Genomic DNA, 13490 nt, shown 5'->3' with positions numbered 1-13490 from the left:
CAGCGCTGGGCTGGGCCAGAATCCTGGTGATCTGGTCCCCACAGAGTGATGGAGAGCAGGCTCCTTTGTCCTGGACACGTGGCTTGCGTACTTGGCTTATGTTTCCACGAAGTTTACAGTTTTGCCAGCAGTCTGGCACGTTCATAGAGAGCTGTATCAGTTCAGATGTGCAGTCTTTTTAAACAGGAGCTGCTGTTAGAGCAGAAGCTCCCCAAGTCACTTACACAGTTTGATTCCTTTTACATTATTAAGTAGCATTTGACACAGGCGCAGGTACCTATGTAACAGATGTTACATTCGTGTAAATTATGAGGCATAGTAATCAAACCAATGCTCGTGAACTTGCCGTGAACACCAGAACTCGAATGTTGTCAGTGTATCTGAAACTACCCGGTGCCCACCACCCCATCCCATCCCCATCTCACCCCCAGAGGTCACCACTCTCCTGGATGTTATTTTCTCATTATTTTGCTCATCTGGAAGTAGCTTCATCATCCATGTATGTACAGGTAAACAGTACACCATGTCTTTTTGCTTGATTGTAAGCTTTATAAGTATTTTGTCTTCTGCGACTTCTTTTCCCACTCAACTTATGTTTCTAAGACTCAGCCATGTGGCTGACACCCAGAAACACTCATTTTCACTGCAGCGTACTATTCCTTAGGTGTCTCTGCCACGCTTTATTTATCCTTTTGTTTATTATTAATTTTTATTAGAGTAGAGTTGCTTTACAATGTTGTGTTAGTTTCTGCTGTACAGCAAAGCGAATCAGCTGTACGTATCCATATATCCCATCTTTTTTGGATTTCCTTCCCATTTAGGTCACCGCAGAGCACTGAGTAGAGTTCCCTGTGCTATACAGTAGGTTCTCATTAGTTGTCTGTTTTATACATAGTAGTATGTATATGTCCATCCCACTCTCCCAATTCATCCCACCCCAACCTTCCCCCCGCTGGTATGCATACATCTGTTTTCTATGTCTGTGTCTCTATTTCTGCTTTGCAAATAAGTTCATCTGTATCATTTTTCTAGATTCCACATATAAGCAATATTATGTGATATTTGTTTTTCTCTTTCTGACTTACTTCACTCTGTATGACAGTCTCTGGGTCCATCCGTTCTCTGCAAATTGCACAATTTTGTTCCTTTTTATGGCTGAGTAGTATTCCATCGTATATATGTACCACATCTTCTTTATCCTTCTTTATAGATGAGCATTTGGGGCTAGGTATCCATGTACTGTTTTTCTACTGCAGACCCAGGCTTCTCTGCCCTGCTTTGTAATATTGGAGTTGGAGCCTGTAAACATTCTTCTTTTGCTAGAGTGTCACTAGAAGGTTCTGGATGGACATTGCAAAAGTAATGCTCTGGGTGCTCTCCCCCCTTCTGGCTTGTGTGATGTGGCTGCTGGTAGTGTGTGTGACACCAGGGACTCTCACCCTCTAACAAGCTTCACGTCACCCTGGGCTTCCTGCTCGCCACCCTCCGCATTGGCTGCGGACCAGAGGGGGCCCAGAAAACCCTGTGAACACCCTCTCCGTGAGGTCCGAGTCCCAGCCAAGTCTGCTCCCTCCTCGGACCGCTCCCTCAGCTCTCGGGCATTCTTCAGAGCTCGTATCCCTTCTCCGTAGAGAAGCTCCTGGTACTAGTTAATATGACTCTATGTTCACGTTACATTTTCCCTGTTCAAATTGCTGGTGTGGTTTTCGTCTCCCATCTGCACCCCAGGTGACGTAATCGTACGCAGGTCCTTTGGTGTCCTGTTGGTCAGGCAGGGCCGAGGCAGGTGGCGGGTACAGTGGCCCCAGCGCACATGGTGTTAGGTCTCCCCGACTCTGGGCCGTTAGAGCCGGCGGCTGGCACCCTCAGGCTGACTCTGAGCTCCAGACTCTCAAGAGGTACATGTTTACTGTTGCCCTTTAACCTCAGTCATTACTGCAAAAACGAAATCATTCTTGTGATCATTTTCGAATTTCAAATTCCCAGTTTTAAAAAATAACTTCCTTTGTAATAGCTAATACCTGAGACTCACAGCTCACTGGGTTTTGATCAGTTGGCAGTGGTGTGATTCACCATGTGAGGTTGAATTCTGGAATCATCAGCAAGGGGGAGTGGGGGTGGGGCAGCCATGCTCAGGTCCCATCATCTTCTGGAAGATGTTGTACTCCTTCCCACTTCCTGCCGGGCGGGGAGAGGAGAGGATTCCCAAACAGACTCTTCTCTCAGGAGGGCCAGGGAGATGCTCTTCTGGACAGAAATCTCCTCTTGCTTTGCTTGTAAGAGTGGAGTTCTGCGGTCACCAGCTGCCCTTGAAATCTTTCATCCAGAGTTTTTGTTCCTTGTCGGCTTAAGCACCTGGATGTCTTACGTGTAGCCCAGCATCCTTTTAGAAATAACCTGTGGTACCCAGGCTCTGCTGTCTGACAGACATTTACACCTGAACAAGTCGAGTTGGTCTCTGAGCTCCCGTTTCCCCAGAGCAGAGACCATAATGGGATGAGCCTTCTTGGAAACTGAGCACATGACACAGTGGAGAGTGTAAAGGGCTTGGGGAGCCTGGTGTCTGACTCAGCACTGGCTTGATTACGGGGGCAGGTGAATGTGCCCAGTGGCCAGCATCAAGGGACAGAATTCAACCAGTTGGGAAATTCTGCCTGCAGGTACCACTCCATTAATGAATTCATTTTACATGAAAATTTTCATTGAAAAAAGAGAAAGGAGGAAAGAAGGAAGGAAAGAAAGGAAGGAAGGGAGATAGATGTGTACCAAAATGCCATTTTATATCATTATTCTAGGAATCTATCCTTCTGCATATAGGTTTGGGGAGCCTTTGGAATAACATTCACAAAAAATTATTTTTAAGTTATTTCTAGGTGGTGGGCTGTAGGGTAATTTTAACTTTTCTATTTTGTATTTTTCCATTTTTTGAATAGTTTTACAGAAATAAAGTTAAATTCAGTAACCAGAGAGAGAAATAAAAAAGGCTTTTCCTCCTGGAGGCCAAGCTAGCTGGGGCACCAGAGTTTGCGGGGCAGCGGGGGCCAGGGGCCAGCGGGAGGAGGGGCATGGGGAGCTTCAGGACGGCGCGAGATGCACGCTGGCTCCTGGGAGCCTCAGGTCGCTCACCCGGTGGACCCGGGGCTGCATCCGCTGCACTAACTCCCCGCCCCACCCCACCCCCCGACACCGCGGGCGCAGCTGTCATGCGAGAAGCGGCCACGCGAGGGCGCGATCCCCCAGGAAACCGCGCCGGCCCTTAGTGCCACGTGTCCTCTGCTCACCGGCTGAAGAAGGGCTGTGGGGAGCTTGGGGAAGCTTGTGACACACGCGGAGCCGGGGCAGCATCATTTTCAGGCATCCTCTCTATGCGGTTCTTGATACCCTGGGTGTGTTTCACACAGATTGTTCGTAACTGATAGTGACCCGTAAACTTAACCTCACAATGGCACCCTGCACTCAGGTGGTGCCCTGACCCCTGAACGTGCCCTCATGGCTGTACCACGTTTATCACAGGTCCCTCTGGCCCTGCAAGTAAACCCCATTTTGCAAGGGAGGGAATTATTGATACATTTCAGGGATGAAGCATGTCGTGGAGTCTTAGAGCAGAAGCATCTGGAGCATAAATTACCTGATGGCTCAAGCAAACAACAAAATGTGTTTCATGATGAATTTTGTTCTTTAAATCTTTTCTTTGCTCGATTCTCTCTGCTCAGCACAGCCCCCTCTCATTCCTGCTCTCAGTTCTGTCTGTTCAGAGCCCACCTCTATAGGCCCGTCTCTCATGTCCCATCCCTCTTGGGTTCAGTACTGTGATGGTGCGCTTTGTGAGTCTGGGCTCTGCCCCTCTACTGTATGGGATCCGTAACTGCTCTGAGCTTCCCATTTCCCCTCCAAGTTCTTATGACTGAACTTGGAACCGAGGCCACAGTGAAACCTATTTGGGAGTGAAAGGGCCGTTCTTTCCTCCCACGCGCTGCTGGAGCAGAATGCAGCGGGGTGTGCCCGGAGCCCCCGCCAGCATTAGCAGTGCATCCGTCTAAATGCTGGTGATTCTTCCAGCACAGGCTGCTCTCCCGATTCCCCTTTACCATGGCAACGTCTCTGCGGCCATCACCGGCGTGGGAGGGCTTCGTTTGTCCTGATAGTCAGGGTGGACTCTGAGCCTTGCTACCTTGGCAAGTGGAGGGAAGCAGGCGCCCACCCTGACTGTGGCACCCATGCGCCCAGAGGAGGACCCAGCTGAGGCCCACAGCACCAAGGCCTGGGGTCTTGCTTAGAAAGTAATACTGGCCCATGAGCTCTGGACAGAGGGTCTGGGGAGGCTCGTCTCCATTCCACAGGGGCTCCTGGGAGCCAGAATCACTTGATGGGCAAGGAAAGGTGGCAGAGGGGTGGATTCTGCCCCCTCCAGGCATCTGGAGGCACTGGGCTCCCCGGGGCCACCTGCTCCTCTGGGCCTGCAGGGGCTCTCCAGGGATGGAGCGCTGGGTGGGAGCACGGCTGCCCCGCCTGCAGAGGGAGCGTCTGCCTGAAGCCGAGACCAGTTGAGACTGTTTTCTGCTCGGGGCGAGCTGCTCAGGAGAGTGTGAGGTGCGTTAGGGAAACGTTCACCCCACAGCTGGAAGCTAGGGTCACACCGTGCCGGGGAGCCCGTGCGGGGGGACACAGACACGTGCGAGAGTCGAGGATTGCCCATGGACCCGTCTTATGAGTTCCTGGACTTATAGTGTGATGAGAAAATCAGCAGGACAGTCTTCCCTCTGGCGTTTGAGGACAGAGGCTCAGAAAGGTGCAGTGACTTGCCCAAGGCCACTCAGGCTTAGCCAGAGATCAGGTCTCCTGATGTCCCACCCACTCCCCTTTCTGCACAGCTCTCTGCCCGCTCACCCCACCCTGCTTCCTCCCCGCCCTCATCCTCCACTCCCTCTACGGTACCAAGGCTCGGCACCAAGGCTCAGCGCTTTTCGGCGTGGGAGCAGGTGGCCACTGGGAGCAGTGTGGGGCTGAGGCCTGGGCAGCTGGCGCCAGGCAGCAGCCAGGTGGGCAGTGGCACTGCTGTCCCAAGGGCAGCAGCCTGTTGCTGTCCTCCAGTGATCCTTAGAATCTCAGACTCCCTGTGGAGGGGCCCAGGAAGGCTTTCTATGCAAACTCCCTCTCAAGATGCGGGGAAGGCCGTCAGTTCCCAGAGCTCAGAGCATCCCTCTGGTTGCCTTCAGCAAGGACAGGAACAGGTAGGCTCATCAGACCAGAGCCTTCCCTCGAGGAAACTGCTCCCCTCTGGCCTGGACCGTCTGCCAGGTGTCCAAGCGCCCTGAAGACCAGATGCTTCTCAGCGCCCACACACCACCCCTCCCCCTCCTCCCTGCCGATGCCACATCCTCCCAATGGCCTGGGGCCTGAGCTCCCCACCACCCGGGGAGCTCTCACGGCTTCACCGTCTCTGACTCTCTGACGTCTGCTTGACTGCTCTCCACGCCCCCAGGCCTCCAGATGACTCAGACCCACATCCTTCTTCCCTGCCTTACCACCGCTTCCTTAATTGCTTTCCTGCTTCCCGTTTTGTCCCCTTGCAGTTGCTTCTCCGCAGGCCAGAGTGAGTGTCTAACATACACTAAAATCCACCTTTCACCAGGGGCCCCAGGGGCTTCTCTCTGGAAACCGGTCCTACCTCCGTCTCCCTGCTGCTCACCGTCACCAAGTGTCACTGCTTTGTCATTGCCTGTTTGCCTCTCTGTCTCCCCAGCAGGGAGGGCCTGGGGGGCAGAGGTGGCCTGTCTCATCCCCGTGCGTGGTACAGTGTCCCTGCTCAAGGGTGTCACCCAGAGGCGTGACGGGGCAAGTGTGGGTTCAGGAGTGAGTCCAGCTGTCGGGGCCCCGGCCTGGTCCTGGGGGCTCCCGTGGCACCCCCAGGCCTCTCTGGTATTTGGTGTGAGGCCTGTGCATCTCCCTCAACACCCTCCTGACGCAGCAGGCTGTCCGGCCACTGTTTCAAGTGCACAGTTTTTTTTTTTCTTGAGCACATTTAAGGAAGGAAAGAAAGAAGGAGGGAGGGAGGGAGAAGGAAGGGAAAGCAAAGGTGGAAGGATTGAAAGAAGGAAGGAGATGCGTTGACTTCTAAGCTCCGGCTCTCCCGCTTGCCAGGGTTTCCCGTAGTCAGAAGATTCCAGGTCACGAGGTCCCGCACGGCTTTCCTAGGCCCCGGGCACTTTTGTCTTTGCGGGCTCCTTCCTCCATAAAAAAGTATTAAAAATTACATTTCATGACTATGTTGGTATAAAGATGAATATAATCTAGGCTGGAGTTACTATTTTATAGTCATTATTGTTATACTCATTTTTCCCTCTGATCTTAAAATAAATTAAAGCATGTTGTGACCCCTCTCAGTGTTGTGGGCCCAGGCACTGTGCTTCCCACACCCGTGGAGGTCTCTGGGTGGGGAGGGCCTGAGTGCCTCTTCATCTAGGGGTTCGCTTTCCCTGGAGAAGGAGAAGCTCCCCGCCCACCCCCAGCTCTGAATGGGGTCAGAGGACGAAAAGGCAGGCCGTGCCGGAGCGTGTGTGTAAATGCTGTAAATCTAGAAACACGGAGACTGGCACCGTGAGACCTGCCGGAAGCTGGTCCATGCGGTGTCCAGGCTCCTGGCCTCTGCTGGGAGGGCGGTCATCCACGTCTCTAACTGTACCCCAGGCGGGTCACCCACACCCCTGACTGCCAGTACTGCAGCGGCCTGTCCCGCTGAGGCTCCCAGAAGCAGTCGTGGCAAGTCATGGATCCCTGCCAAGCCCAAACCATGTGGATCTGATCGCACACGTGGGAAGGAACCAATGGTGGGAGCTGCTTGGAAGACCCTTGGGAATAAAGAGTGCCTGGGCCGGAGTGGGTGCTATAGAGGGGGCAGGAACGAAGGGTGTGCAGGCACAGGAAGTCATTAATTCTTATGATTCCGTGAGTGAAATTATACCTTCAAATCAGTAAATTCTGGTAGTGTCTCCTGAGCTGGGCATTGGACTAGTAAAAAGGTTTCATAGAGAAGTAATTTCCTTTTCAGATGGACGTTTTGGATGAAAGGAGAGAGGATGTAAACTCCTGTGCTCCGGAGCTGTACCCAAAGCCGTGCGGTGCTCAGATTTTTCTGTCGAGGGAGGGGACACTCCTGTCATCATCCACCCGCTCGAAAATCCACTGAGCACGTGTAGCAGGGGAGCAGGGGGTGGGGCTGTGTCCCTGGTGTGTCGGGGGCCTGAAAGTCAGAATTCCAGTGAGTTCCAGTCCCTCGCTGTGTCAGTAGTTAAGCTCTATGCCTCTGGCACCCTTGTCCCCCATTTCCGATTCAGAGATGACTAACATTAGTACAAAAAAACAAATTACCAGAGTGATAAAAGAAGAAAACAGTTTTACTGGGCAAATCTCCAGTTGCATCATCTTTTGGTTTCAGTGAATAACTGCTGGTCCCCAACTGGCAACCTTTTTACCTAGAAACTAAGTTTGGCAAAAATCCAAACAACTGGCTCTCCAGCAAGAAGGATGGAGCCTAACTCTTACTTCCCTGAGACACTTCCGAGGAGCGAGGATGGTATTTGTCAGGTCTTCCACTGTCTGAAGCCCCTTAGGATGGAGTCCTCTCCACGGAGGCCCCACACTGGGGTGGCTCCTTGAGGCCGACTCCTCGGGACCCTCTCCCTCTTGCCCCACCCAGAGCCTGACACTGCTGAGCCCAGAGGGTGCAGGGCACCCGGAGCAGATCCCAACTGCCAGCCGCGAATCAGGTAACCCTCTTGTTGAAACCAGAGACTGTTTCAGAAGATGATCCCATTGGCCCTTCACTCAGCCTAGTGAAGCAGCTACTCAAATCCCACGTGCCCTGGAACAGAAGTAACTCCTGATGGACCCAGCTGAGGGTCTGATGCTCCTGGGCCTGGTGCCCAGCTCAGCAGCCAGCAGCGGCCCACCTTGGCGAGTTCTCATAGGCAAATGGAGATGATGACGCCACCTCCCACTTGTTGATCAGAGCCTTCCAGACCATGGAACCTGGAGAGAGCAGAGACTGCGTCCAGTTGGAGGGAACTGAACTATTGGCATTGCCCCAACAGGAAGCTTAGGACCTGCCCTGAAATGAAGAGATTCACAGGCGAGGAAATCGCAGACTTTCCAAGAACCTCATTCCAAAGTCAGCAAGTTGACCAAGCTATAGGTGAGGCTGCTTTTCTTTGTGTTGCATTAATACATGTGTGTGAAGAATGAGATCTCAAGATGCATTACCAGTTCCACCCCGATTCCTGCACAAACTTTGAAACACACCTCGTTGTAGCTGAGCTGGGTCTAACCATGAGGTCAGGGAATGCTCCTTCCCGCTGAAGTTTTATCGACATGAGATGGAATCTCATTTGTTTGTACCTATTCATCTGTGAAAATGTTCTCTGATGTCTGAGGATGAGGCAGCCTGAATCCACCGCCATAATCATCTGACATTTTCGAGGAGAGAGGCCAGGGCCATTGAAGGCAGCATATTATGAATATCGCCATCTGGACTTACTTGGATAAAACCATTTTCTAACCCAGGAGTCCTTTGTCTCCAGAGATGGCAATCGTGGTGAGTCATTCACTTGATTTTGTGATTTTCCAGGTTGGGTCACACGCCCACCGGAGCCTGGGATAGTCAGGTTCACCCAAATCCGATGAATTGGATCCAGAGCGGGAAGGAGATGCAGCATCCCTGGGGAATCAGGGCGCTGCTGCCTGAAGAAGGTGGGGAGAGGGGGTTGCTGTTGAGGCAGAGTGAGATCCACCCCGTGCCCTCCGCCCGACCCCATCCTCCAGACCTCGCGGGAAGATGCTGTCATGACTGCCACGCCCGATCCAAAGGCATGAGCTTTGTTCCCTCGTTCCCTTGTTCAGCAGCCATTCACTGAGAGCTCACCCTGGACCAGGACCTGGGCTAAATACTGCTGAGGATGCAGAGTAAGTCAGATGGGGTCCCGGTTCGTAAGGATCTGAAGTTTTTGCACGGCTCCTACTCCTATTCATGTCATTAGCCATGAGCCGGGGGTGACATGATGCCTGCCTGCTTGATGGAATCACCTGATTTCCTCTTTCTGGCAAAGAGGGATGAAGAAACCTGTCCATCATGGAGAAGGCATTTGATGTTCACTGAGGTAACAAATTGTCTTTACGACTCGTGGGGAAAGGCAGTTTCAGTGATAGTGCACATGGTGATCGCCGTCAGGGGGCCGGGGCCGAGGGTGGCAGCACAGAGAACAAGCTGGCTCATCCGGTGTCCTGGTCTGTGTATCCAGGGCCACACCTGCCCCGCCGTACCCGGGGACCTGCCACGGCCGTGGGCGGGGCCAGCAGTGGGTGAGCGTCTGCTGGACCACAGCCTGGGTTTTCCCTGACTCCTTCAGTTTTTACTTCCCTTCATGCCAAGCACGTTTGATTTTTAAAAAATCAACTTTTTTCTTCCAATGAACTTATTCATGCTCTTTGAACCTCAAGATGGAAAAAAAAACCTCAAGATGGAATCCATAAGTTTCCCAGGAGCTCTTGACCTGCTTTGGGGGAAGCCAATTCTTGTCAGGAGTACAAACAAGGGAACTGTTTCCAAAGGTTCTGCACATGAGTTGTCTGAAGCATCCCGGAGGGTGGTACCTGGAGCCCCTCTGAAAGCCAGTGCTCGGGCAGTCCTGTCCAGCCTCACTGTCAGCTGGGTTTTACCTGCACGGTGTCCAGAACAACACTGAGGTCTCAGGCGGGACCTGCCAGGTCACTCTCCTCCCGCCCTGTTCCCATGTCTCCGTGCCTCCAGCACAGCCCTTGGCTCTCACTGGCCTGAGTCAGGGGACCCTGAGAGAGCTCCTCATATGGAAACAGGGACTTAATGTCCATGCATCTTGGACCTCAGGCCTAGCAACTGGTTACCTTGCTGCCAACCAGGTAGCTGGGTCTTTGTGCGCGAACCCTGCCTGGTAGTCTCCCGTTGCCCCAGATTCCCGGCCCTGCCCTGCCCTCGCCTCCTGCCACAGCCCGCGTGCTGGAGCCAGCTGCGGCACCTCTGCGGTCGGGGCCTTGCCCTCCACACAAAAGCTCTGACTTGGCCTGTTCTTCGATGCCTGTCGGGGCACATCCTTCTTCTCCCAGCGCCTTCCTGTGTTCCACGGCCAAGGCCAGCAAACTGACCCGCTTCCTGCATATTGTACTGTTAATGCACTTTGTAATCCTTGATGCTGCTCTCCTGGAGACAAAAATTAATTTTCACATTTTGTGATTTCCTTTGATAGACTTGACTGTTCATGTCACACACACACACACACACACACACACACTCACACACTCCCCGCCCCCCTGCCCCTCACAGTTCGAGATGGAGGCAGGAAACAAACTGGCCAGAAAGGTTCGTGCTTGCTCAGGACCCACAGCTCCAAAAGCCACCCTGCCACCGCCATCCGTAGATGGAAATGTGCCCCACTTCATGCTCAGAGGGGGTTAAATTGTTGCTCTGAGTTAGAGCACATTCTGCCTTCCCGAAACTTCTGGGCACTGGGTTTCTGCATATGAGATGGTGCTGGCCTGGACTCTGATGTGGGGATCGTGCGTGCTCTCAGGTATACCTACTCCGTGGGGTTCCCGTGAGGATTAGAAGGAAACTGGAGTGATGGGGCTGGACCTGGAGCTTGATGCCTCGTGTGTGCTCAGCGATGCTGAGATTTGCTGTTATCCTCCCCGAGGTGGGCGTCCACCAGCTGGAGGGGACTCGGGGAGGCTCACACCTAGGCTCCCGCACAGCTGGCTCTCCACGTGTCCTGCGTCTCTTTGCGGATTACGCCCTGCGGGCCAGGCTTCCCTCAGGGGAGCTTTCTTGGTCTTTCATACCTGACTCTCTGCCTTATTCCAGGGGTGGGGGGCTGTCAAGGGGCAGCAGTCTCAGTCTGGGCTGCAAGCAGCCTTCCATTTCGACACGACCCCCTCCGGGTCTGGAGAGCTGCCCCAGAGCTGGAAAGACCCAGTTCAAACCCCAGCCCCGCCCCGTCCAGCTGGGAGGCCATGAGAATTCCTTCATTTTCCCCATCCCCTCTCCCCATCTCTGAAATGGTGATAACAGCACTGGCCCGACTGGTTCGCCGAGGTGAAGGACTTCTGGCGTCATGCAGCACTGAGTTCCGGCTCAACCCATGACAGCTGCTGTGTTCGTGTTACTAAGTGGCTTTGCCCTACATGTGCCTGTCGTTGTCATCATCTGTGACATCTCTGTGAAGCCCCTTGCTGAGGAGCAAACTAAGGGAGGTCCTCGAGAGAAACCGATATTAGGAAGAAAGTCACAGGTCCATCCTTAGAGGGTCTGCAGAAGCCCAGCCCCAGCCCTTGCCCGAGCCTTCTGGGTTTGTATGAACAGCTCGCTGGCTTCCGCACCCCGGGGCCCTGCGCCGTGCTGCTGTCCATCCTGACCACATCACCCTCAGCCGCCTTATGTATTCCCTCCCATCCGTCTCCTGTAGATCTCTAGGCTTCTTGAGGACAACCCGTTTCGAACAAAGCGTCCTGTATGTAGTCTCGTGATTCGATCTGCTCTGTGTGCGGTGACCTGCACCGCTGCTCCGCTGTGCCTGCTGTAGCTGAGTGATGCTGAGGCCGAAGGGGCCTTGATGACTGGCTCAAGCTCGCACGCAGGACCCCCTCCAGGTCCCTGCTAGCCCCCTGCCCCTGTCAGCTGTCATGACGATGTCATGTCATCATCACCACCACCGTCATCGTCTGTTGATAGGGCAACCATGTCATTTGTCACTCAGACTGGCACACCTGTGAATGTGAAAGCAGGAGCTGTTGGTAATCCCTCCAGGATCACAGGTGGGACCACTGGGAACAGCCCCCCCATTTATGGAACAAACACTGTGGAAGACTCGCTGCTAAGCGTTCTGCCTACCTTCTCTCTAATCTGTCAAAGGCTCCGTTAGGTCAGTCTGTCTCTACCTACCGTATTGATCAGAATACTGAGGCCCCAGAGAGGAAAGGGCCCAGACCGAGGCCGTATCTCCTGTGAGGGGCAGAACCGGGCTGTCTGCGCCCAGAGCCTGGGCCTGTGACCACCTGCTGGCCTGCCTGCTGCTCACTTAATTGGATGCCTCAAACGCACGTGGAGGAGCCGCGTTACATGGGCACGTGGTGAGGCCGGGGGGCTGCAAGGGTAACGCAGAATCCTGGGGCCCCGGCCAGGCTGGGAGTCGGACAGCTGTCAGGGCCTTTTGTTTATCTGGCTCTGCATGGACATCTCGGGCTAATTCACCAATCCCGGTGTGATGCGCGGAGCACCCTGGACTTGGGTTTTTGCAGGGGATGGTGGCCTTGTAGCCTTCCTGCCCCTCAGGTTAGTCCAGGAGCAGTTGTCTCCCGCTCAGCTCCACGGCTGGGGAGTAGGAGGCCGTGTCCCCAGCCGGGGGAGCTGGAAATAGTTTAGGTGTTTCTCGCTCTTGTTCAAAGCAGGGATCGACACAGTGGATCCCGGTGCCACCCTGTGGGCGCTGTGTGTGTCCATGAGCAGTGAGTGACAGCAGGGACAGCTGTGTACCTGGGGCCGTCACAGGCGGAAGCTGCAGCATCTCTGCACACTCACCAGAACAAAGGCTCCCAGTGAGTCCGTGGTCTGTAGCCCACCTGCCGTTCCCTTGTTCCTCCGGCAGCCTTCTCCCTGCTTCCTTCAGGGCCCAGACAACCAGGGGGGCCTGCACCCCAGGGCCATAGGGGATGCGTGCGCTACAGGGGTCATGAACGCCCAGGATTTTCCGGAAATGTGCTTACCCAAAGAGCCAGTGTAAGAGTAGACGACCAGGAAAGAAAGACACAAAGAAATACCGCACTTAAATTTAGAAAAAGGGGTGGTGCATCGACTTTCTTTCTTCACATTTGTATTTCTAGGTCATTGAAAAGTCATCCAGCATGGTAATTATCACTCCGTTCCTGTCCCCTGGCACAAGTTTCTAATCACTCTTTCTGGGAACTTCCTGGGTAGGGTACACTGTTTTACTCATCGTAAAGAACTTTTGTAACCAAAGACAATCCAGAATATCATGCGCTCTTCTACTCTGTGTTACTGAAAAATTGTGGGTCGTCTGGGCAATAGTGCTACAGACTGGACAAGAGGAGCTCCACCGCCCGTGTGCCTGGTGGATACGTGGCGTCAAGATATACCACATGGTTTTTGCATACACTCCCCCTCCTGATAACAGCAGTGCTGTTTGCTAACCCATGTACAGCACTGACTGCCAGGCACCGTCCTAATCCCTCTCTATTTCCGATCGTGTTGAATTCTCCCCACACCTCTGAGAAATAGGGTTTTAGTGAGGACAACTATAGCTGCCTTAAGAGAGAGATGCAGAAACGCGGCAGCTCTAACCAGATTGAAGATTCCTTCTCCCTCACGTGACAACCTGAGTTCCAAGTTGGAAGGCAGCACGGTCAGGCGGTTGGCTACTCTGCCCTTGTCTGCGTGTGCCTTCCAGAGT

At 53.6% G+C, this 13490-nt stretch overlaps 1 protein-coding gene across 1 annotated transcript in view; it reads left to right on the top strand.

Annotated features, from left to right (window-relative positions):
• The window catches only part of NPAS2 (neuronal PAS domain protein 2), a 345032-nt gene that overhangs the window by 435 nt on the left and 331107 nt on the right, over window positions 1-13490 (top strand). The gene's annotated exons all lie outside the window — the stretch shown is intronic.

This window comes from Globicephala melas, chromosome 12 (genome assembly GCF_963455315.2).
Source record: "Globicephala melas chromosome 12, mGloMel1.2, whole genome shotgun sequence".
Lineage (NCBI taxonomy): Eukaryota > Metazoa > Chordata > Mammalia > Artiodactyla > Delphinidae > Globicephala > Globicephala melas.
This window is presented reverse-complemented; position numbering and strand designations above follow the sequence as displayed.